We start from the raw sequence: 22353 nt of genomic DNA on the forward strand, positions 1-22353 counted from the left end.
CCCGGGCCAGTGCTCCTCTGAGTGTCGGTCTGAACCGAGCTGCCTGCGGGGCCACCTCGGGGAAACTTGAGGGTTGGTTTTACTCGTAGCTAGTCTCATCCGGTGTTGCCCTGAGAACGAGATACGTGCGACTCCTATCGGGATTTGTCGGCACATCGGGTGGCTTTGCTGGTCTTGTTTTACCATTGTCGAAAATGTCTTGTAACCGGGATTCTGAGTCTGATCGGGTCGTCCTAGGAGAAGGAATATCCTTCGTTGACCGTGAGAGCTTGTGATGGGCTAAGTTAGGACACCCCTGAAGGGATTTGAACTTTCGAAAGCCGTGCCCATGGTTATGGGCAGATGGGAATTTGTTAATATCCGGTTGTAGAAAACCTGACAGTAAACTTAATTAAAATGCATCACCGCGTGTGTAGCCGTGATGGTCTCTTTCCGGCGGAGCCCAGGAAGTGAACACGGCGTTGGAGTTATGCTTGAATGTAAGTAGTTTCAGGATCACTTCTTGATAACTTCTAGTTAACGACCGTGCTTTGGTTTTCTTCTCGCTCTCAGTTGCGTAAGTTAGCCACCATATATGCTAGTGCTTGCTGCAGCTCCACCTCACTACCTTTTCCTACCCATAAGCTTAAATAGTCTTGATCGCGAGGGTGTGAGATTGCTGAGTCCCCGTGACTCACAGATTACTTCCAAAACCAGTTGCAGGTGCCGATGATACCAGTGCAGATGACGCAACCGAGCTCAAGGAGGAGCTCAAAGAAGACCGTGTTCATTGTGTTGTTTTCCTTTTCAGACGATCAGTAGTGGAGCCCAGTCGGGGCGATCGGGGATCTATTGCATTTGGGGTGGTCTTTCTTTATTTGTTTCCGTAGTCGGACCTTCATGTATTGTGTGAAGTGGCGATTGTAAGCCAACTCTTTATCCCTTTCTTATTCAGTACATGGGATGTGTAAAGATTACCCCTCTTGCGACATGCCTACTATGCGGTTATGCCTCTAAGTCGTGCTCCGACACGTGGGAGATATAGCCGCATCATGGGTGTCACAGTTATATCTATAAGTATGCTGGCAGGTCGTCCCGAAGAGGAGATGCCCGGATCTACTGGTGATCTTCTGCAAGAGCTCTCACAACTGCACGAACAAGTTCGGCAGGTGATGCAGGGAATTGCCCAAGCATTGTGGCCATCCGCCTCCCTTCCAGGGGGCATGGAGGAGCTCGTAGAGATTCTCAAGGGAGCGCATCAACGATTCCGATTATGGAAGATATCTGCCTGCCGACAAGGTTCAAGGGAAGCAAGGGCCATGGTGAAGACGCGATATACCAAGGCTGACCCGAACCACATGGCCGAGGTCGGACCTGTAGGGTCTGATGGGAAAGAGATCCCCGTTAGTCTGGTATATGACCAGGTAGAATTAGCCGCAATGTATTCCCAACAGGATTGTAGGCTAGACAACCTATTGGATGGTATAGAAGAAGAATTTAGTCAGTCTAAGTGACTGTGTACTTCAAGTGACATATTTTGTCCCTAGCCGGATTTAAATCATTTGTCATGGCAGACCTTTTCGCTTCGATCTCCGAACCCGACAGTCCGGAGTGTATCCGAATACCCGCTCAGTTATGTAAAAATCGGGGTACGCGTGGAAACCAGGCGTAGGGGTCATAAGTGCTTGAAAAGACAAGTACCCAACAAGCTATGTTATATTACATGGATAGTAAGAAACATCTTCCAGGGAGAATAGTTCCATTAAGGGTTCCTTTCCTTGGGTACGCATGCATTAATGTGCATGCCTAAACTGTGAAAAGATACGCAGGATATAAGCATCTAAGGGCATGTATTGCAATAAGTAAAAGTAATCTTTTGTTCACCGTCCAAATATTCCCTTAAGAACGCTAGCTTTCAGCTTCACCCAGTCTGAGGTACACGTCCGGCTGACCCGGCAGTAACAATCGCAGAGGTGCTCCCCTTATGCCTTAGCCGAATTAACGGGAACGTAGGGCATAAACACAAGAGCCAGGCAAGCCAGCTTGGACAAAACTTAAGTCATATCGATGCATATAATGGCAAAGAAAAGGTACATGTGGAAAAGTTACACATGTGCAGGGGGCATAGAGCCCGGAACATAATTATATTAAGCTTATGTATAAGAAGCCCCCAGGTATAATGAGCACGCATGGCGCGTCAAGATTGTGTAGTCAAGACACATTTTAACCTTTTAAGGCTGTGAAGAAAAAGGGAAGAAAGAAAGAAAGGCAGATAGTGGATATATATAAAAAAGGCGGAGGTAAGGAGACGAACACAGAGTCCGGCACTAGGCGTAGAACCTTTGGAGTCTGGCCGTGTTCCATAGGTTTGGCTCGAGTCTGGCCGCGTTCCACCGGTTAGAACTTTGTCAATGATGAAGGGACCTTCCCATTTGGGCTTGAGCTTGTCCTCTTTCTTCTCTGGTAGGCGTAGAACGAGTTCGCCAACACTATAAGTTTTGGCCTGTACTTCTCTGCTTTGATACCGTCGAGCCTGTTGCTGATAGAATGTGGAGCGGGCTTTTGCAACGTCACGCTCCTCCTCCAGGGCGTCTAAATTGTCCTGCCGATCAAGCTCGGCTTCTTTCTCTTCGTACATGCGCACTCGAGGTGAGTCATGAATGATGTCGCAGGGTAGTACCACCTCTGCATCGTACACCATAAAAAACAGTGTGTATTCGGTAGTGCGATTCAGCATGGTCCGCAGCCCCCATAGTACGGAGTCGAGCTCCTCAACCCAGTGTGTATCTGATTCCTTCAAGGATCGCACTAATCTGGGTTTAATGCCTCTCATAATAAGACCATTTTCTCGGACGACTTGACTGTTTGCTTGGGGGTGATTGACGGAGGCATAATCGACCTTAATGCCCATGTTGCCGCACCAAGTTTTTACCTCATCAGCTGTGAAGTTCGAGTCGTTATCGGTGATGATGCTGTGGGGGACACCATAACGGTGTACAACCCCGGATATGAAGTCTATCACTGGTCCGGACTCGGCCCTTTTAACTGGTTTGGCTTCTATCCATTTGGTGAATTTATCCACCATGACCAATAGGTACTTTTTCTTACGGCTTCCTCCTTTAAGGGGTCCGACCATATCAAGCCCCCAGACCGCAAAGGGCCAAGTAATGGGGATTGTTTGGAGAGCGGTAGGTGGCACATGGCTTTGGTTTGCAAAAAGCTGGCAACCGGCGCAATGTTGGACGAGGTCCTATGCGTCTGCTCGGGCTGTCGGCCAGTAGAAACATGTACGGAAGGCCTTGCTTACAAGGGCCCGAGCTACGGCGTGATGGCCGCCGAGTCCAGCATGAATTTCTGCCAAAAGTTGTCTTCCTTCCTCTTCGGAGATGCACCTTTGAAGTACTCCGGTAGAGCTTTTCTTATAAAGCTCTCCCTCGTGGACCTTGTAGGCTTTAGACCGCCGCAATGCAACGTGCCTCGTTTGGGTCCTAAGGGTGTTCTTGCCTATTTAGGTAAGCCAAGAAGGGTTCTGTCCATGGGGCGATGACAGCCATAATCACGTGGGCCGAAGGTGTTATTTCGGTGGCGGAGCCTCCGGTTACGTCAGAGTGTTCGAGATCTAGTGTTGTGGCTGGATCCGGACTGTTGTTGTCGGTCTCCCCTTCCCACACCACGGATGGCTTAAAAAATCTTTCCAAGAAGATATTAGGTGGGACAGGGTCGCGCTTAGCGCTGATGCGGGCGAGTATATCAGCCGCTTGATTGTTTTCTCGGACCACATGGTGGAATTCGAGCCCCTCGAACCGAGCTGACATTTTGAGGACAGCATTGCGGTGAGCCACCATTTTTGGGTCCTTGGTGTCAAAGTCTCCATTTATTTGAGATATTGCGAGGTTCCAATCCCCACGCACCTCTAGGCGTTGAATGCCCATGGAGATTGCCATCCAGAGACCATGCAACAGGGCCTCATATTCTGCTGCATTGTTGGAGTCTTTTTATAATATTTGGAGTATGTATTGGACTGTATCTCCGGTGGGGAATGTCAGGACGACGCCCGCCCCCAGACCAGCCAGCATCTTAGAGCCGTCAAAGTGCATGATCCAATTGGAGAACGCGTCGTACTCTTTAGGGAGTTCGGCTTCTGTCCATTTGGCTACGAAATTAGCCAGTGCTTGCAACTTAATGGCTCGCCGTGGTTTGTATGTTATGTCAAACGGGAGGATCTCAATAGCCCATTTAGCAATTCGGCCCGTGGCATCGTGGTTATTTATTATGTCGTTGAGTGGTACTTCAGAGGCCACCATAATTGAACATTCTTGAAAGTAGTGTCGTAGTTTCCGGGATGCCATGAAGACCGCGTATGCTATCTTTTGATAATGTGGGTACCGTGATTTGCATGGAGTGAGGATAGTGGATACGTAGTATACCGGCTTTTGAAGCGGGAACTTATGTCCGTCCGTCTCTCGTTCGACGACGAGCACTGCGCTTACAACCTGGTATGTTGCCGCTATATGTAACAACATTGGTTCGTTGATATTTTGCGTGGCCAAGATTGGGTTGCTGGCCAAGAGGGCTTTTATTTCTTCCAATACGGCTGTGGCCGCATCCGTCCACTCGAAGTGTACAGTGCATCGAAGAATGCGATAAAGAGGTAATGCCTTTTCTCCTAATCGAGAGATAAAGCGGCTTAAGGCAGCCACGCATCCGGTTAATTTCTGGATTTTCTTGAGGTCTGTTCGGATAGCCAACTATGACAGAGCTCGGATTTTAGGCGGATTTGCTTCAATTCCTCTATTGGAAATGATGAAGCCCAAGATCTTTCCGACGGGCACGCCCAAAACGCATTTTCCGGATTAAGCTTGATGTCATATGTTCGGAGATTGTCGAACGTAAGCCTCAAGTCGTCTATTAAAGATTCGACGTGTCTGGTTTTGATGACCACATCGTCTACGTATGCCTCCACTGTTTTGCAGATTTGTGTTTCCAGGCATGTCTAAATCATGCGTTGATAGGTTGCACCGGCGTTTTTGAGCCCGAAAGGCATGGTGTTAAAACAGAAGCGGCCGTATGGAGTGATGAATGCCGTTGCGGCTTGATCGGACTCCGCCATCTTGATATGATGGTATCCGGAGTATGCGTCGAGGAAACACAATGAGTCGTGTCTTGCAATAGCATCGATAATTTGATCGATGCGGGGGAGGGAGAAGGGATCCTTGGGGCAAGCCTTGTTAAGGTCCTTGAAATCGACACATAGGCGCCAGGATTTGTCCTTTGGTACCATCACCAGGTTTGCTAGCCAATCCGGATGTTTTATTTCTATAATGAATCCGGCCTCGAGTAACTTGGCTAGCTCTTCTCCCATGGGTCGCTTAGGCTCTGAGAAACGCCGAAGAGTCTGCATGACCGGCTTGTATCCCTTTAGAATGTTTAGGTTATGCTCGGTCAGCCCGCGTGGGATTCCTGCCATGTCTGAAGGATGCCAGGCGAAGATGTCCCAATTCTCGCGCAAGAAATCCCGTAGTGCGGCGTCTGTTGTGGGGTTTAGCTGTGCCTCGATGGATGATGTTTTTTTAGGGTCATGGACCTAGAATTTGACTATTTCGTCCGCTGGTTTAAAAGAGGTGGACTTGGGTCTTTTGTCGAGTATCACGTCATCCCTGTCCACTATGGAGCGCAACACAGTTAGTTCGTCGGCTGCGAGGGCTTCAGATAACGCCTCAAGGGCCAGTGCGGCGGTTTTATTTTCGGCAGGGAGTGCTATGTCCGGATCACTAGCTAGAGTGATGATTCCATTGGGCCCGGGCATCTTGAGCTTCATGTACCCGTAATGGGGTATAGCTTGGAAGATCGTGATTGCCTCCCACCCTAAAAGAGCGTGGTATCCGCTACTAAACGGGGCCACTTGGAATGTGATTTCTTCAGACCTATAATTCTCTGGCATGCCGAATACCACATCTAGTGTGATTCTTCCCGCACATCGTGCCTCCCGACTAGGGATGATTCCTCTGAAGGTCGTGTTGCTTTGCTCAATGCGGCTCTTGTCTATTTCCATTTTGCTAAGAGTCTCCTCGTAGATGAGGTTTAATCCGCTGCCACCATCCACGAGCACTTTAGTAATCCGGAAGCCGTCCACTATTGGACTAAGGTCCAAAGCGGCTGGTGCTCGGGCTGTTTGGAATTGAGGTTCGTCACTGGCATTGAAGGTTATGGCCGTATCGTTCCATGGATTTATTGCTGCAACGTGGCAGACTTCGGCGAGGCTGCGGAGTGCTCGCTTGTGCCTATTATTTGAGGCGAAAGTCTCGAAGACTGTCAATACTGTATTGTTATTTTCCACCGGATGGTTCTCTCTGGTATTGTTGATGAGGAGATCCTCGCCGCTCTTGGCCACCTGTCGGAGTATCCAACATGCTCTAAGGCTATGTGTTGGCATGGTATCCGGTGTACTGTGAATTTTGCATGGCCCATTGAGCCATCCCTCCATACGGTTCCACGCCCTATAGTAGGCTTTGGTTTCTTTGTAATTGGATCGGCTGACTTACGAGAGTACACCCTTTTAGTCTGACGGGGGGTTTAATGAGAGCCGGAGGAACCCAGAATTTTGTTTGGGTTTCCCAGGTGCTTTCCATCGCACAGTACTTCTGTACTATGGCCACCAAGTCAGCAAAGTGTGCTTTGTCACGACGACTTATGGAGTTGAGGATTCCCTTGTCCGTGCAATTTTTGCAAAAGAATGAAATTGCGTCTTCCCCGCGACTGTCCCTGACCTTGCTCATACATGGCGGAATCTAGACCAATAGTGATGTACTGTCTCTTGGGGCACTTGTCTAATGTGGGAAAGATCACTTATGTCAGGGTGGGTGGGCAGATTTAGGTCCAAACCCGGACCTGATCTGAGACCCAGGAGCAGAGGAGTTTCCGAGCTTGGCAGTTCGGGCTCCGGGACGTTGCCCAATAGTTCTGGCCCGCTGTCCGATTCTAGGTTTGAAGCTTGGGCCATGTCCTCCCGTAGACGGGTATCCGGCTTGGAGAGCTCGGGAATCCGTACATAGTTTGTCCTCAAAATAGAGGAAGAATCGCTGCATTGCTCCTCCACCACTGCTATCTGATGGGTGACCGGCAGAGAGTTAATCTCCCTTTGGCCGGGTTTAAGCCCGATCTGATCATAGTATGTAGCGACTCCCAAGGCGGCGATGCGATCCAAGAGCTCGTTCAAGGAAGAGAGATCCATTGGATCCATCTGCTCGGTGAATCCCGAGCCGATGTGGAGGCTGTTTTTGATGACCCAAGAAGTCATCATCGGCGCGACGGCCAAACGGGCGGTCATGATGAAGCCGCCTAGTCGGAGAGTTTGGCCTACATCCAGGGCTCCCCTAGAGGCAATGTTGTCATTGACAACAAGACGAGCCATCAAGCCTTATCGTGATGGCATAGTGCAACTCTCAATGAAAGCACCAATCTCGGTGTCAAAACCGGCGGTTCTGGGGTAGGGGATCCCGAACTATGCGTCTAAGGCTGATGGTAGCAGGGGGCAGGGGACACAATGTTTACCCAGGTTCGGGCCCTCTCAATGGAGGTAATACCCTACTTCCTGCTTGATTGATCTTGATGATATGAGTATTACAAGAGTTGATCTACCACGAGATCGTAGAGGCTAAACCCTAGAAGCTAGCCTATGATTATGATTGTTCTTGTCCTACGGACTAAACCCTCCGATTTATATAGACATCGGAGGGGGCTAGGGTTACACAGAGTCGGTTACAGAGAAGGAGATCTACATATCCGAATCTCCAAGATTGCCTTCCACGCAAAGGAGAGTCCCACCCAGGCACGGGACGAAGTCTTCAATCTTGTATCTTCATAGTCCAACAGTCCGGCCAAAGTATATAGTTCGGCTGTCCGAGGACCCCCTAATCCAGGACTCCCTCACCCCCTCCCACAAAAAAGGAAAATAACACAGTAAAATTGTTGTGTCAGTTCTATTTGTATATATGCACTACCATCTGCTGACCACTCCATGATGCGGAGCATCCTACGGTCATCCCCATGGACCTACCAACGTCTCACGAAGTGCCAAGAGGACCTATCACTCGAGCTAGAGCTAGAGCTCTTGAGACCGAGGTGACTGCTCTCCTTAGTGATATTACATATGATCCTGTCGAGACATGGCTACTACCTAAGTCCGAGATGTTGTGCATGAGTAGGTACCAAGAGGACCCTCCCGAAGATGCACATGAGGACGGACAAGCCGCCATGTCCACGGATGAAGAGGAACGCCGAAAGGACAAGAAGGAAGCTCCAGGACCCATACATCCGGCCCAGAGACATTCGACCGCTGGAGACATCAACTACAACAGCATTCCAGCTGCCAAGCATCTACAGGCCCCGGACGTCCGGCCCCAGCGCGGACATCCGGCCCGTCCCAGAAATCCCACCCCAATGCCCTGATATCCAGACAAGCTACATCCAGAAGGTAGCAAGACCACCCCCGCCTGCCCAGACATGCGGCCCCTCCAGCCCGGACATCCGGCCCACAGCCCGGACATCTGGCCTCCCCTGTCTGCGCATAGTGTAAGGGCCCTAGGCCCGTGTACCCCTTCGCCCACCTAGACTATATATACTCTTCTCCTACCTACATTTTAGGGTCAGCGTTGTGATAGCTCATTTGAGAGATAGAGCCTCGGTCATTCATATCGGATCTACTCCTTGAGAGAGACCGCGGCCCCTCTACGGAGAAGATCCACCTTGGATTCAAGACCCCCTTTTGGGCGGCCCCATCAAAACCTCCTCACAGAGAAGAACCGGTTACCCTTTGTATCGTCCCTTGTTGATTGCGGATCATGTATCTTCCTTTGTGTTCATGGATCTAGCACATGTGTGATCGTCCTTGTTGGTTTGAGTGATTCTCTCATGTTTCCCCTCATGTTCCTCCACGTGTTCTTCGTGTTCTTTGCGGGATCCGCTCCTTTCGTGAAAGATTGGCCATATAGGGTTCCACCCTACATCATCTTGGTATCTAGAGCCACGTTGATCACGATTTCAGAGCCTCCTCGTTGTGTTTCTAGCCTTGCTTTGTTGATTTTGTCCCTAATTCGAAAATTCCCCACAAATATAGCCCCCAAATTCTTTTCCTGATTTGTTGGTGTGATGAACTTTTGTTGGATTTGATCCACGGATTTCATGTGCTGCAGGTAGATCTGGCTTTCCATCATATTTTCCCCAATTTCCTTCCACAAATTTCCCTGAATTTTGCCCTGGATTTGACCTCTCCACACGAAGTTCATCGAGTTCGTCCACGGATACAGAGCCCGGACATCCGGCCATCAAGCCCGGACATCCGGCCCCTGGCAGCACCACTTCCATCCACCGCCCTGTTTTTCGTCCAAATTTCGCTAAATTATGTTTCGGTGCCCACATACACTTCCGCATACCACCACCAGTTCCGCATAGCACCGCCATATACCACATATACCACCATCTCTTACCACTACCAACTCCGACAATTTTGTCCCGTTTTGCTTTGAGAATTTGAGTTGCAGTTCCATGTCCTATTGTGTTTCGGCTATTTAGGTATGGTTCGACATCAACATCACCGGCGCTCATCTTCGCCACGGATGCGTCATCGACAATGACCACTCCACCATTTTGACACCATACCGAAAGCAAGGAACGATAACCTCGTCTTGGTAGAGTGATACACCATTCTTGCCATTACATTCATAGCCATCATAGCCTTACTCTTTTGCGTCGCTTACCCATCGAGCGTAGCCTTTGAGTATTGTTGGCAATGTGACTTGTGCACATTAGTGATCATACTTCCCATAGCATACATATATCATTGGAGCATATCTTGGTATCATCTCTTGTGTCACAATGTTGTCATCTCATACACAATTGCTATCTTGGTTCGTGAAGCATTGCATGAGAAAAGAGCTCAAACAACAAAGAGCCAAACAAGCTTTTAAGCAAAAGGGAAAGATAAACAACGAGCTTTTAAGCAAGAACCATAGCATCATATAACATTAAGATTGTCATATTAGATCATCCTAGACCATATCACTGGAATACCATACATAGAGCATACTTGGGATAGAAGTCGTTGCATTTTTTGCTTAGTAGGTTGTGCACAAGTCTTCATATCCGCCTATTGTGCAATCGTGCTAGCGTCTCTCTAGTGTCGTGCAACAAGAGCATTTTCGTGGATTCCACATTTTGGCTCACCCTTGGTTGCACGACCCCTTTTCATCTCTTTGCATGTCTGTTTCCGTGTACCATATTTTGCTTGGTCTACTTGTTGCATTGCAAATTAGCGAATCTTTTCCAACATTATTGAAGCTCGCTAACAATTGCATCAAATTTTGTGCCACCATGCTAACCAAGCTCCACCATCAGCTTTTACTTATGTAGGTGTTCGAAACTGACAAGAATTGGTACCAATTGTGCTATTTCCTTGTTCCACATTGGAGTGATCTTTGATCCATCTTCAACATTGGTCAAGGTACATTTGGTATACATTCTTCTATTTCTACCACTCACAAATTTCCCTTGGAATGATGGATAGGCCAAGTACTTCTACCAACCCACTCTTCATCGGGCAAGACGACGACATGAACTCCTACGTCACAAAGAACCACTTCTTTAGTGCACAACGTGCTTTGCATCAAGAACAACAAGAAATGAGCGAACGCATCGACAACCTCGCCACCAACTTGCGACTCTCCGAGCAACGTACAAGAGACTACTTCGACCACAAGCTCGACGACCACAAGCAAGAGAATGACGCAAGAATGGACGAGATCCGTGCTTTGTTGCTCAATCGCTCTCCTTCCACATTGTCCTCATCAAGACAGAGCTGCTCAAGTTGACACTCTGACTACACCATCTCCGGCTAAAGTACACCGACATCAAATACTCTTTGTCGTGCCGCGCGCTAAGACCGTCAAGCCAACCGCAAGCCTCTACACGACAACAACTCTCAAGAACAACGACATCGTCAAAACCAAGCTACATTTGCGCAAGCACGAGAACGGCAATGACAACGCCAACACGAAGAGGAAGAGTGAGCGTGTCTTCACCAAGAAGCACAAGATGCTGAGGCACAACATCAAGAGCAACAATTGCTAGAAGCTCAAGCACTTGAGGAGCAACAAGCCCTCCGAGAATCAAGTCGAGCCATAGCCAACTGAGGCCGACAACCTCGTGACCATCAAGAAGCACTTCGCGAAGAAGTTCAAGAACGATTATATCAAGCTCGCGTGCAACGTCAAGCTCGACAAGTTCCTCAACAAGCTCGCCAAGAACCTCAAGTTCAATAAGAGCAAGAAGACAATGGAAATCCTCCACGGCAAGAGGAAGTTGTGAGAGACGATCCTCCTTGTCAAGGACATCATCATCCGCAACCCGAACACAATGAAGAGCAACGCTATGGCAAGCTAAAGTTCACCATGCCCAAGTTCAATGGAAGCAATGATCCCGAAGAGTACCTTTCGTGGGCATTGAAGGTCTACAAAATCTTCCGCTTGCACAACTATGAAGAAGAGAAGAATATCACGATGGCATCCTTTGAGTTCCAAGACTATGTCCTCATTTGGTGGGAACAAGTCAATGAGCGCCGAGAGGCAAAAGGTGAACCACCCATCACTACTTCGGCGCAAATGAAGGATGTCATGAGAGCATGCTTCGTACCTACCTAGTACAACCGCAACCTTTTCAAGAAACTACAACTACTCAAGCAAGGAACCAATAGTGTTGAAGAGCACTACAAGGGAATGGAGATTGCAATTATACGAGCCAATGTCACGGAACATGATGAACAAACTATGGAACGTTTCTTGAATGGGCTCAATCATCCCATCAAGAAGATCGTCGACTTCCAACCATACTCGAACCTCATTGAGCTAGTGCATCAAGCTACCAAACCAGAATGTTAAGTGCAAGATGACTTCAAGTATGCCATGTTCTCATCCAAGTCATATGGTTTCTCCAGCACCCAAGATTCAACGACTCCAACACCGTCTACCTCAACCAAGACTTCTACAAGCAACGTCGACAAGTAGAGTTACAAGAAAGCTTCAACAACCTCAAGTCATCCTACTACAATGAGCAACTTCAAGCCGAGAGATTCATCATCATCTAGCCCAACCGATGAGACCGTCAAGACAAGTTCCTTCAAATGCTTCACATGCGGAGGCCGAGGCCACAAGTCCTTTGAGTGTACCAACAAGCGGACCATGATACTCAACGACGATGGTACATACGACTCCATGAGTGAAGGAGAAACGGAAGCACTTGAGCAAGTCGCCATGCACCAGAAAGTGAACGATGAAGAGGAACAAGTCTTTTGTGATGAAGATTCAATCCCCGCTCTCATTGTCTCCAAGGTCTTGACCCTTCAACATCACCATGAAGAAGACCAAAGATGTCACATATTCCATACCAAGGCCGGCATCAATGGAAGGTCCATCAAGGTCATCATCGTTGGAGGGAGTTGTCATAACCTAGCAAGTGAAGATGAAGCACCCACATCCCTACAAAGTTCAATGGCTAAGAGACTCCAGCATTATTCAAGTCAAGCATAGAGTGCAAGTCTCCTTCAAAATCGAAGCTGACGAAGACACTTTGGACTGTGATGTCGTTCCAATAACCGTTTGCCACCTTCTTCTTGGACGACCATGGCAATTTGATATAGGTGTCATCCACAATGGCCGAATGATCCACTACATCTTCAAGATGAAAGGAAAGGAGTACGTACTTCGCCCTATGTCTCCAAGCCAAGTGATCGCCGACAAGCAAGCCACCCATCGTGGAGAGAATGGTGAGAGAGCGAACCACCAAAAAGAAAGTGAGCGCCACAAGCCCAAATTGTGTGCCTCCATGATGAGCAAAAAGAAGAACTTAGTTCTATTTGCCACCAAATGTGAGATAAGAGAAGTGTGTGAGAACCCATCTAGTGTCCTACACTTCGTCCTCGTATGCAAGGACAATGCACCAAAAACTAACACTTCTCACACTCTTCCTCTAGTGTTGTCTTCTCTTTTGCAGGAATTTCAAGATGTTTTCCCCGATGAGCTACCTCCGGGTCTACCTCCTCTACGAGGCATTGAGCACCGAATCGACATCATCCCCGGAGCACCTCTTTCGAACAAAGCTCCCTACCGTGTCAACCCCGAAGAAACCAAAGAAATACAAAGGCAAGTAAAACATCTCATAGACCATGGACATGTGCGTGAAAGTTTGAGTCCTTGTGCCGTTCCGGTCATTCTTGTGCCAAAATGAGACGGTAGCTTTCGCATGTGTTCTGATTGTAGACCTATCAATGCTATCACCGTTCGCTATAGGTATCCCATTCCACGCCTTGATGATATGCTTGATAAACTTAGTGGTGCCACTATTTTTTCCAACATTGATCTTAAAAGTGGTTACTATCAAATCCGCATACAAGAGGGTGATGAATGGAAGACGACTTTCAAAATAATGTTTGGTTTGTATGAGTTGTTAGTCATGCCTATGGGTTTATCGGAAGCTCCGGGTACTTTCATGCGTCTTATGAATTATGTGTTTCACCCTTACATTCGTGAGTTTGTTGTGGTCTACTTCGACGATATCCTTGTTTATAGCAAATCTCTCAAAGATCATGACACCCATGTTCGAACCGTTTGGCAAACTCTTCAAAAAGAGCGTCTCTATGCTAACATGGAAAAGTGCATTTTTGGCGTTGATAAGCTTGTTTTCTTGGGTATTGTTGTTTCCTCTAAGGGTGTTCATGTTGATGACTCTAAGATGAATGCTATTAAAACTTGGCCACAACCAACCAACTTGCATGAAGTGCGTAGCTTCCTTGGTTTAGCCGGTTTCTACCGTAGATTTGTGAAGGGCTTTAGCACCATTGCTTCACCTTTGCATGCTTTGAGCATGAAAAATGTGCCTTTTGTTTGGGGACCATCCCAAGATACCGCATTCACTGAGATTAAGAATTTGCTTACTCATGATCACGTGCTTGCATTACCCAACTTTGACAAACCCTTTGAGATTCATTGCGATGCTAGTGGTAATGGCATAAGAGGTGTGTTAACATAAGAGAAGCGCCCCATAGCTTACTTTAGTGATAAACTTTCCGTAGCGCAACTCAATTACCCCATCTATGACAAAGATTTATATGCTTTAGAGTGAGTTTTGCATGAATGGGAACATTATCTTCTCCCTCATGAATTTATCCTTCATACTGATCATGAAACGCTTAAATACCTTAAGGGTCAAACCAAGTTGAACAAGCGTCATGCTAAATGGAGTGAATTCATTGAGTCATTTCCTTATATCATCAAGTATATTAAAGGTAAGGAAAATGTTATGGCGGACGCTCTTTCCCGCATATGCATGCTTGTTACCCAACTTGAATTGGATGTCATTGGATTTGAGCACATAAAAGACTTGTATGCGCATGATCCTACTATTGCTATTCCTTATGCCAAGTGTTTGACGCATACCTCTTGGGAATGCTATTACATCAAGGATGGATATCTTATGAGAGCTAACAAACTTTCCATCCCCGGGTCTTCTCTTCACTTGTTGCTTTTGCAGGAATCTCATGGAGGAGGACTAATGGGACATTTTGGATGCGACAAGACTTTTGCTACGCTCTCCAAGAACTATTATTGGCGCAAGATATTTCGTGATGTCAACCGCTTCACCAATCGATGCTCTACATGTTGCAAAGCTAAGTCTAAAGCTCAATCCCATGGCCTTTACATGCCTCTCCCAATTCCATATCAACCATGGGAAGATATTAGCATGGATTTTGTAGTTGGATTGCTAGAACTAGAAATGGAAAGGATTCAGTATTTGTTGTTGTGGACCGATTCTCTAAGATGGCACATTTCATACCATGCAACAAGATAGACGGTGCTTCACATGTTGCCAATATCTTTTGTAGGGAAATATTGCGTCTACATGGAGTGCCAAAGACGATTGTCTCGGACCGCGACGTCAAGTTCTTGAGTTACTTTTGGAAGACCCTTTGCGCCAAGCTCGGAATCAAGCTACTCTTCTCCATGGCTTACCACCCTCAAACCGATGGTCAAACAGAGGTGACCAACTGCACACTCTCTGCTCTACTTCGCGTTCTAATCAAGAAGAGCATCAAGGAGTGGGAGGAGTGTCTACCTATCGCCGAGTTCGCCTACAACCGCGCAAAACACTCAACTACCAGCAAGTCCCCCTTCGAGGTCATCTACGGATTCACCCCATTGTCCCCTTTGGACATTCTTCCTCTACCACTACAAGAGCGCATCAACATGGATGCAAGTGCACGCATGAAATATCTTAAGAAGGTGCATGAAGATACAAGGCACACTACCGAGTGCCAAGTACAATGACTTGCGGCCAAGCTCAACATCAACAGGCACCCCATGTTGTTCAACATTGAAGATCTTGTGTGGCTACACCTTCGCAAGGACTGCTTCCCCCACGAACGCAAGTCCAAACTTCGACCATGAGCGGATGGACCTTTCAAGGTGCTTGAACGCTACAACAACAACGCCTACAAGATCGACATTCCATGCAACAAGTACTCCGTGAGCGACATCTTCAACGTCAAAGATCTCTCACCCTACCATGGTGATGAGGATTTCGATCCGAGGCCGGATCTTCCCCAGGGGAGGGGAGATGATGCGGAGCATCCTACGGTCATCCCCATGGATCTACCATTGTCTCACGAAGTGCCAAGAGGACCTATGACTCAAGCTAGAGCTAGAACTCTCGACCAAGGTGATTTCTCTCCTTAGTGATATTACATATGATCCTCTCGAGACATGGCTACTACCTAAGTCTGAGATGTTGTGCATGATTAGGTACCAAGAGGACCCTCCAGGAGATGCACGTGAGGACGGACAAGCCGCCAAGTCAACGGATGAAGAGGAACGCCGAAAGGAGAAGAAGGCAGCTCCAGGACCCGGACATTCGGCCCCGAGCCCGGACATCCGGCCGCTGGAGACATCAACTATAGTTCCATTCCAGCCGCCAAGCATCAATAGGCCCCGGACGTCCGGCCCCAGCCCGGACATCTGGCCTGTCCCGAAAATCCAGCCCCAACGCCCGGATATCCGGACAAGCTACATCCAAAAGGCAACAAGACCGCCCCCACCAGCCCGGACATTCGGCCCCTCAAGCACGGACATCCGGCCCTCCGTGAATGCCCGGACATCCGGCCCATAGCCTAGACATCCCGCCTCCCCTGTCTACGCACAGTGTTAGGGCCCGAGGCCCGTGTACCCCTTCGCCCACCTAGACTATATATACTCTTCTCCTACCTACGTTTTAGGGTCAGCGTTGTGATAGCTCATTTGAGAGATAGAGCCTCGCTCATCCATATTGGATCTACTCCTTGAGAGATACCGTGACCCCTCTACAAAGAAGATCCACCTTGGATTCAAGACCCCCTTTTGGGCGGCCCCATCAAGACCTCCTCACGGAGAAGAACCAGTTACCCTTTGTATCGTCCCTTGTTGATCGTGGATCATGTATGTTCCTTTGTGTTCATGGATCTAGCATATGTGTGGTTGTTCTTGTTGGTTTGAGTGATTCTCTCGTGTTTTCCCACGTGTTCTTTGTGTTCTTCGTGGGATCCTCTCCTTTCGCGAAAGATCGGCCATATAGGGTTCCACCCTACATCACTCCACATCTCTTTTCTCATTACCAAACCAGTGCCAATGGCTTTGGCGATCCCTGATGCTTTCAAGAACACAATACACAAGTTGTGCCGCTGGCACATTATGAATAAGTACAGGGACACCTTGTATACCTGTCCAACCTCCATGGAGAATTTAAGGATGAATTCACAGCAATCCTCAACTGGCCCCTCATGCCAACTGAGTTTGAGGCTATCTAGAAAGCACTCATGGATAAGTACAACCTCCATGATGATGTCGCGATGGTGGCAATGTGGAACGAGCGCGAGAGATGGATATCAGATTACTTCAAAGAAATTTTATGTGCCGAAATGACGTCCACACAATGGAGTGAGAGCATGAACTACGTGCTCAAGAAGAACTTCGTAAGTGAGAGACAAAATCGGCATCGGTTTGTCAGCCAGGTAAACTCCTGCGTCAAAACCAGGAGGCAGACAGAGAACCAGGAGACAATGGGTAACCGGGTATAGCTCTATCACCTTTCGTGAGATAAAATAATGTGCTTACTAAAGTAAATCTTTCTTAGTTAGACAAGTTTTTGCTGCGAGAAAACTAATAATTTGTTCATCACTCTTGCTTGCGCAGAAGGAACAAAACACGCTGACCTTCTATGGGTTTGACCCTCAGTTGGCAAAGATTTACTCACGAGCTGTGTACAGCGAGATCAGAAAAGGCTAACACTGAGTACCCTCTTCACGGTGAAAGAGACGGAGGCTAACACTAAGTACCCTCCCACAAAGTACCTCGTGCGCTACAACAAACCGCAAAAACTGTTTGCGTGGTCTGAGCACGTGTTCCAGGTGGTTGCAGACCACGTGGGAGAAATATGTGACTTCGAGTGCAAGCTGTGGAACCACACAGGTGAGGACTAAAAAAGATGTTACATAATGTACTACTTATTTTTGCAAAGTTTTTGTTCGAATGAAATGACAAAAAACATGCACCTCTTCCAAAAAATATAGGTATTTTCTGCATGCATGTTTTGTGCATGATGCAGACAATTATGGCCGACAGCGTTCTAGAGAAATACATCCTCAGGAGATACACCAAATGCCTGAACATCCAGCCAACATTCAACAGAAATGACTTGAGGACAGTAGCGTCAAACAAGGCCTCCCAATACTACATTGAAAGTGCACTGTTGCAGCTGAACATGAGGGTGCACAGAAAAAGCTTGAGAAGCCAAGAGCAAATGGCGAGCTCACGGGTCTTCATGGAAATACTTGAACAAGAACTTGACGCCATGCATTCTGCTGAAAACGGAGGTGTCGCAGACAGTGAAGCCATTGAGCAGGATATTGCTACAATCTTATCCGAGATGAACCATCTAGGAGCTATTGACCCATTCGACAACGAGGAAGAGGAGCAACAGCAACCAGAGCTTGCCCATGTGCACACTCAAGAGCAGCAACGTGCTCACGTGCAAGATCGTGAGCTTGATGGTGCTGTAGGTGAACGACATGACAATAGGACATCCTACTAGTAGTAGCAAGAAAGGGTAATTAAACCACCCATATTCTCAAACACAAAGGGGAGGAAGAGTAAGACACAAGCAGTGAAAGCAGCAAAAATAGTAGCCAAAAAGCCGCCACGCCCCATCAGACACGTGGAATTCGGCCCGGGCGGCAAACCTCTCGGGAGAAGGGCATGCGGATTCTACAACGTGGTGACCAATCATAATTACCGCACATGCCCACTCCGCATAGATGCCATTGTCAACAAGCAAAAGCTGCAGAAGCAGATTGGAGCTGCCCAGGTTTCTACCAATGGAGATGACACACGTAATAGCTACACTTGCAGCAAGTGTGGGGGACTGACGGATATAATGCCTACACATGCAAAGTGCGAAAGGAGCTTAGTGGCGCTGAACAGAAACAGGGCAAGGTCCAGAGTTCGAAGAAATCAAAAGAAGCAGATGAAGAAGAAGAGTTTGACGAGAATGATGACTAACCAGACGAAGACAATGAAGACGACAGTATTGGGGACGAGGAAACTGAAACTGATGATGAAGCTGCCAAGGCTCAAGCAGGAAAGGATGTGGACAAGGGACAACATTCGGGGCTAGTTAGAAGGAGCTCAAGACTGAAGAATCCATAGTGGTTATGCTGCCGCGTCAACTGAAAAATAAGATTGTACTCTCGGTTTCCTCAATACACAATGAGGAATCATATCAGAAACACTGTCATTACCAAAACTTATTTAGCTTTATCATCGATTTCTAGATCAGTACTATAGTAAAGATATCATTTGTGATTTGTGCCTGTTGGACCAGTGACATTATTATGTAAACCTTTTGAATGTAGTCACAAATATATTTGAAAAACTGATCTGGATTTATGTAACGTCAACACTACTGTTGACCAGTAACTCAGCAAAATATGTTAAGGAAAATTTAAACTCTTATAGTATACCCGTACTGATAATTCTCACTCGTCAGTACAACGCAGAGTAACAAAACACACCTGTGAACAACTCAAAAAACATCATTTCAAAACAAAGCTATGACTGGTTCTGCTAGTCCTAGTTTAGAAAGTCCATCGGTACATAAAAATAATTACCTCAAGCAAACAGAAAAAATTGGAAGTGCAAATATAATACACCTGTACTGATGAAAAACTATTTTACCTGTAAATATACTTTCAAAGATTATGTTGATATAAACAATCCTTCCAAAAAACAAAAATAGTTTTAAAAAGATTATCATGACTCACATAGTCTGAACTGGTATTTGGTAAGTTCAATTACACTTCAATCACCAGTCCAAGTACCCACATTAGAGTAGTACAAAGCGCCATCATCACCAACCCTGACACGTGCAAGTGGGATAAGCAGCTGGTAAGTATAACTTAACAAGACAGATCAGTGCGACGGTAAAATGCCATCATCACTGACCCTGAGACATGCATGTGGGATAAGCAACTGATAAGTACATCTTGACAAGATTACTCAGTGCGACCAGTAAATACCCTGGCAAAGAAATTGGCTTGGACGGTTGGTTCTTCCAGGCCACCGCCCGCGCCACACACTGGGCGGTTGCCACAACGGACTGCAAGTGCGCCCCACGACCACTACACCCACGTCCCCGATGAACCGCCTCCCACACATCCCCGTCCATGCACTGGAAATAACCCATTGCCATGCATCTCATCCTCATTCCCAGAACGATAATTGCCCCTTCCATCTCCACTACAAACAACCTAGAAACTTCTCTCTTCCAAGCCCACAGTCACCGGAGGAGGGCAATGGCGGAGGAACCGTCTGCCAAGCGTCATCATGGCGAGACATCTAACCAGAGCAGCAACCTCGACGATGTTCACGTCCCCTGGGAGAAGCGCGAGTACACCCGAACCCTCATAGGGGTTGAGCTCCACGTCAAGGAGACGTTGGAGATCGTCCGCACAAGCGAACCAGACAAGGCCGATGAGATGATGAGCAGGCTCATGATGAAGGGCGGCAGCTTTTATCCTAGCTTCATCGGAGTTGATGTGGAGTTTACCAGAAAAGATAAACCTCCCCAGATGGCAGCAGTCTTGCAGTTGTGCGTGGAGGAATTCTGCCTGGTGTACCACATCGCAGCGGCCACAAAATGGTGATCCATACCACTCTTCATTCATCTGTTCTATTAGTACTACTCCCTAAAAAATTTATGAAACTTGTTTTCCCAACTAGATGAACTACTATAGTTTGTGAAGTGGATGCACAAGTACATGTTTCTCAAGTAGATGCACTATAATATATTTTGAAACTGATGCACTGGATTAGCATCTGAAATTGTTTCATCAGATTAATTTCTGAACTTGATGTACTAGCATAGTTTCTGATCTTGATGCATTAGTATAGTTTGTAGAGTTGATGTATTAAGAGATGTTTATAAACTTGATGTACAAAAGTAGTTTCTGATCCTGGTATGATGTTATTTTCAGCAGCAAAAAAATAAAGTAAGAACTTGGTGAAGCACTGGTATATGTCTTTTATTCAACAAAAGAAAACTAAACTTGAAGTAAGCAGCACATAGATCATTGACTCTAGTTATAGGTTCCTGAACGTGGTGAAGCATTTAGTGAAGCACTGAAGATACCAAAAAGTAAAAATAACATGGTGTACTTGAATTTAATTTCAGAACTTTGTGTACTAGTTTCTGAACTACATTCATCCATGACTTATACTATATAAGCATCTACCTCATGGATTATCACTTGTAAACCAACAAACAGAAGAATTAAATCTTCAAAAAAGAACACTAATCTTCAATATGTGTCTCCCCCTTGTAGGCCCAAGCGCCTCAAAGAGTTCCTGCATAAGCAGAAATTGTACACATTTGTCGGTTTCAGCATTGAAGGTATCAAACGGATGCTAGACAAGTCTGGTTTGGAGATCAACCCCAACAACTTCACCGACATTCAGTGATTCTGGAGAGTATGACTCCTTGGCTAATGTTGCAGCCATCTTCATCCACCCATTCTACGAGAGCATGAAGAAGAAGATCGACAGGGAGGAAGACCACAAACTGTGGGGGACCAGCCCACTGCCAGACAAGCTCATCGAGTACACAGGAATAGATGTGTACGCCACGTACAAATCATGGAAGATAATCGACAACATCGTAACAGGTTGGGAAATTTCAAAACAGCAGGAGGCTGACCCCTACGACCACTGCCAGTACGTAGGATGAAGCGACATGAAAGTCTACCTTCGTGTTGCTTGTGCTTGTGCTTGTCCTTTATCTTGTTGTTTCAAATTTGTAGTTTGGTTTTGTTAGGTTGAACCTACTTTCTTATGTCAAGTATGTCAGGGTTTGAACAAGTTTCCTTATGTCATCAAGTACATCGTTCGCTTATGTCATTCAACAAGTTTACTAGCTTCCTATTTTGTTTATCCATCATTTGAAGTTGAAGTAGGTTGTGAATGAAACTTGATGGCTGCTATGCAACAATAGTCATGGAGCAACAAATCACACATGGATATTTTCACAAAAATCACAAAAACAGTGGCAGACTAAGGACAATAGCAAATAATAGCCTTGAACGCTCAATACAGCTTAGTCCTGTATGGTAGTACTATCACACTAAAAATCAGTTTTTAGTTTCAGAAGAACACTAAAAAGACTGAGTTGCAGCCGAAGACAACATTCAGTACTAACAGCATCATGCTAATAGTAGTTAGAAAATTAGTAAGTACTGCAACAGGAAAAGCCAAGAACCATCAGTACGTATTTCATAGTCACTAGCATACTAGGAGTGAAACTAGTACACTTGAACACACAATACACCCATTCTACAAAAATAAAGAGGAACGGGAAGCCTCAGTTCGCATTCCCTAAAACAGTGACACACCAAGAATAAAGTGCTAGTACAATTGAAATCTCAGTACAACTTAGTTTATATGGCAAGTACTATGATGATACCAAATAATGTCGTGAGAATAACCACAACCTAGAAAAAAGAAGGCCAAAACTAAATCAAAAAGATATCAGTTCGACCAAGGAGAAAAATCACAAGCAAGACAACAAAAGCATCAGTCCACATTGACCAGTGAGATACTAGTTTCAAACAACACAAAAATAAAATTATCATAGTGCTAGTACAATTGAAATCTTAGTACAACTTAGTTTATTCGGAAAGTAATATGATGATAATAATTAATGCCTTGAAAAAGAAGGCCAAGACTCAACCAAATAGATTACATTTCAACC

The sequence above is a fragment of the Triticum dicoccoides genome, chromosome 7A (assembly GCF_002162155.2).
Source record: "Triticum dicoccoides isolate Atlit2015 ecotype Zavitan chromosome 7A, WEW_v2.0, whole genome shotgun sequence".
Taxonomy (NCBI): domain Eukaryota; kingdom Viridiplantae; phylum Streptophyta; class Magnoliopsida; order Poales; family Poaceae; genus Triticum; species Triticum dicoccoides.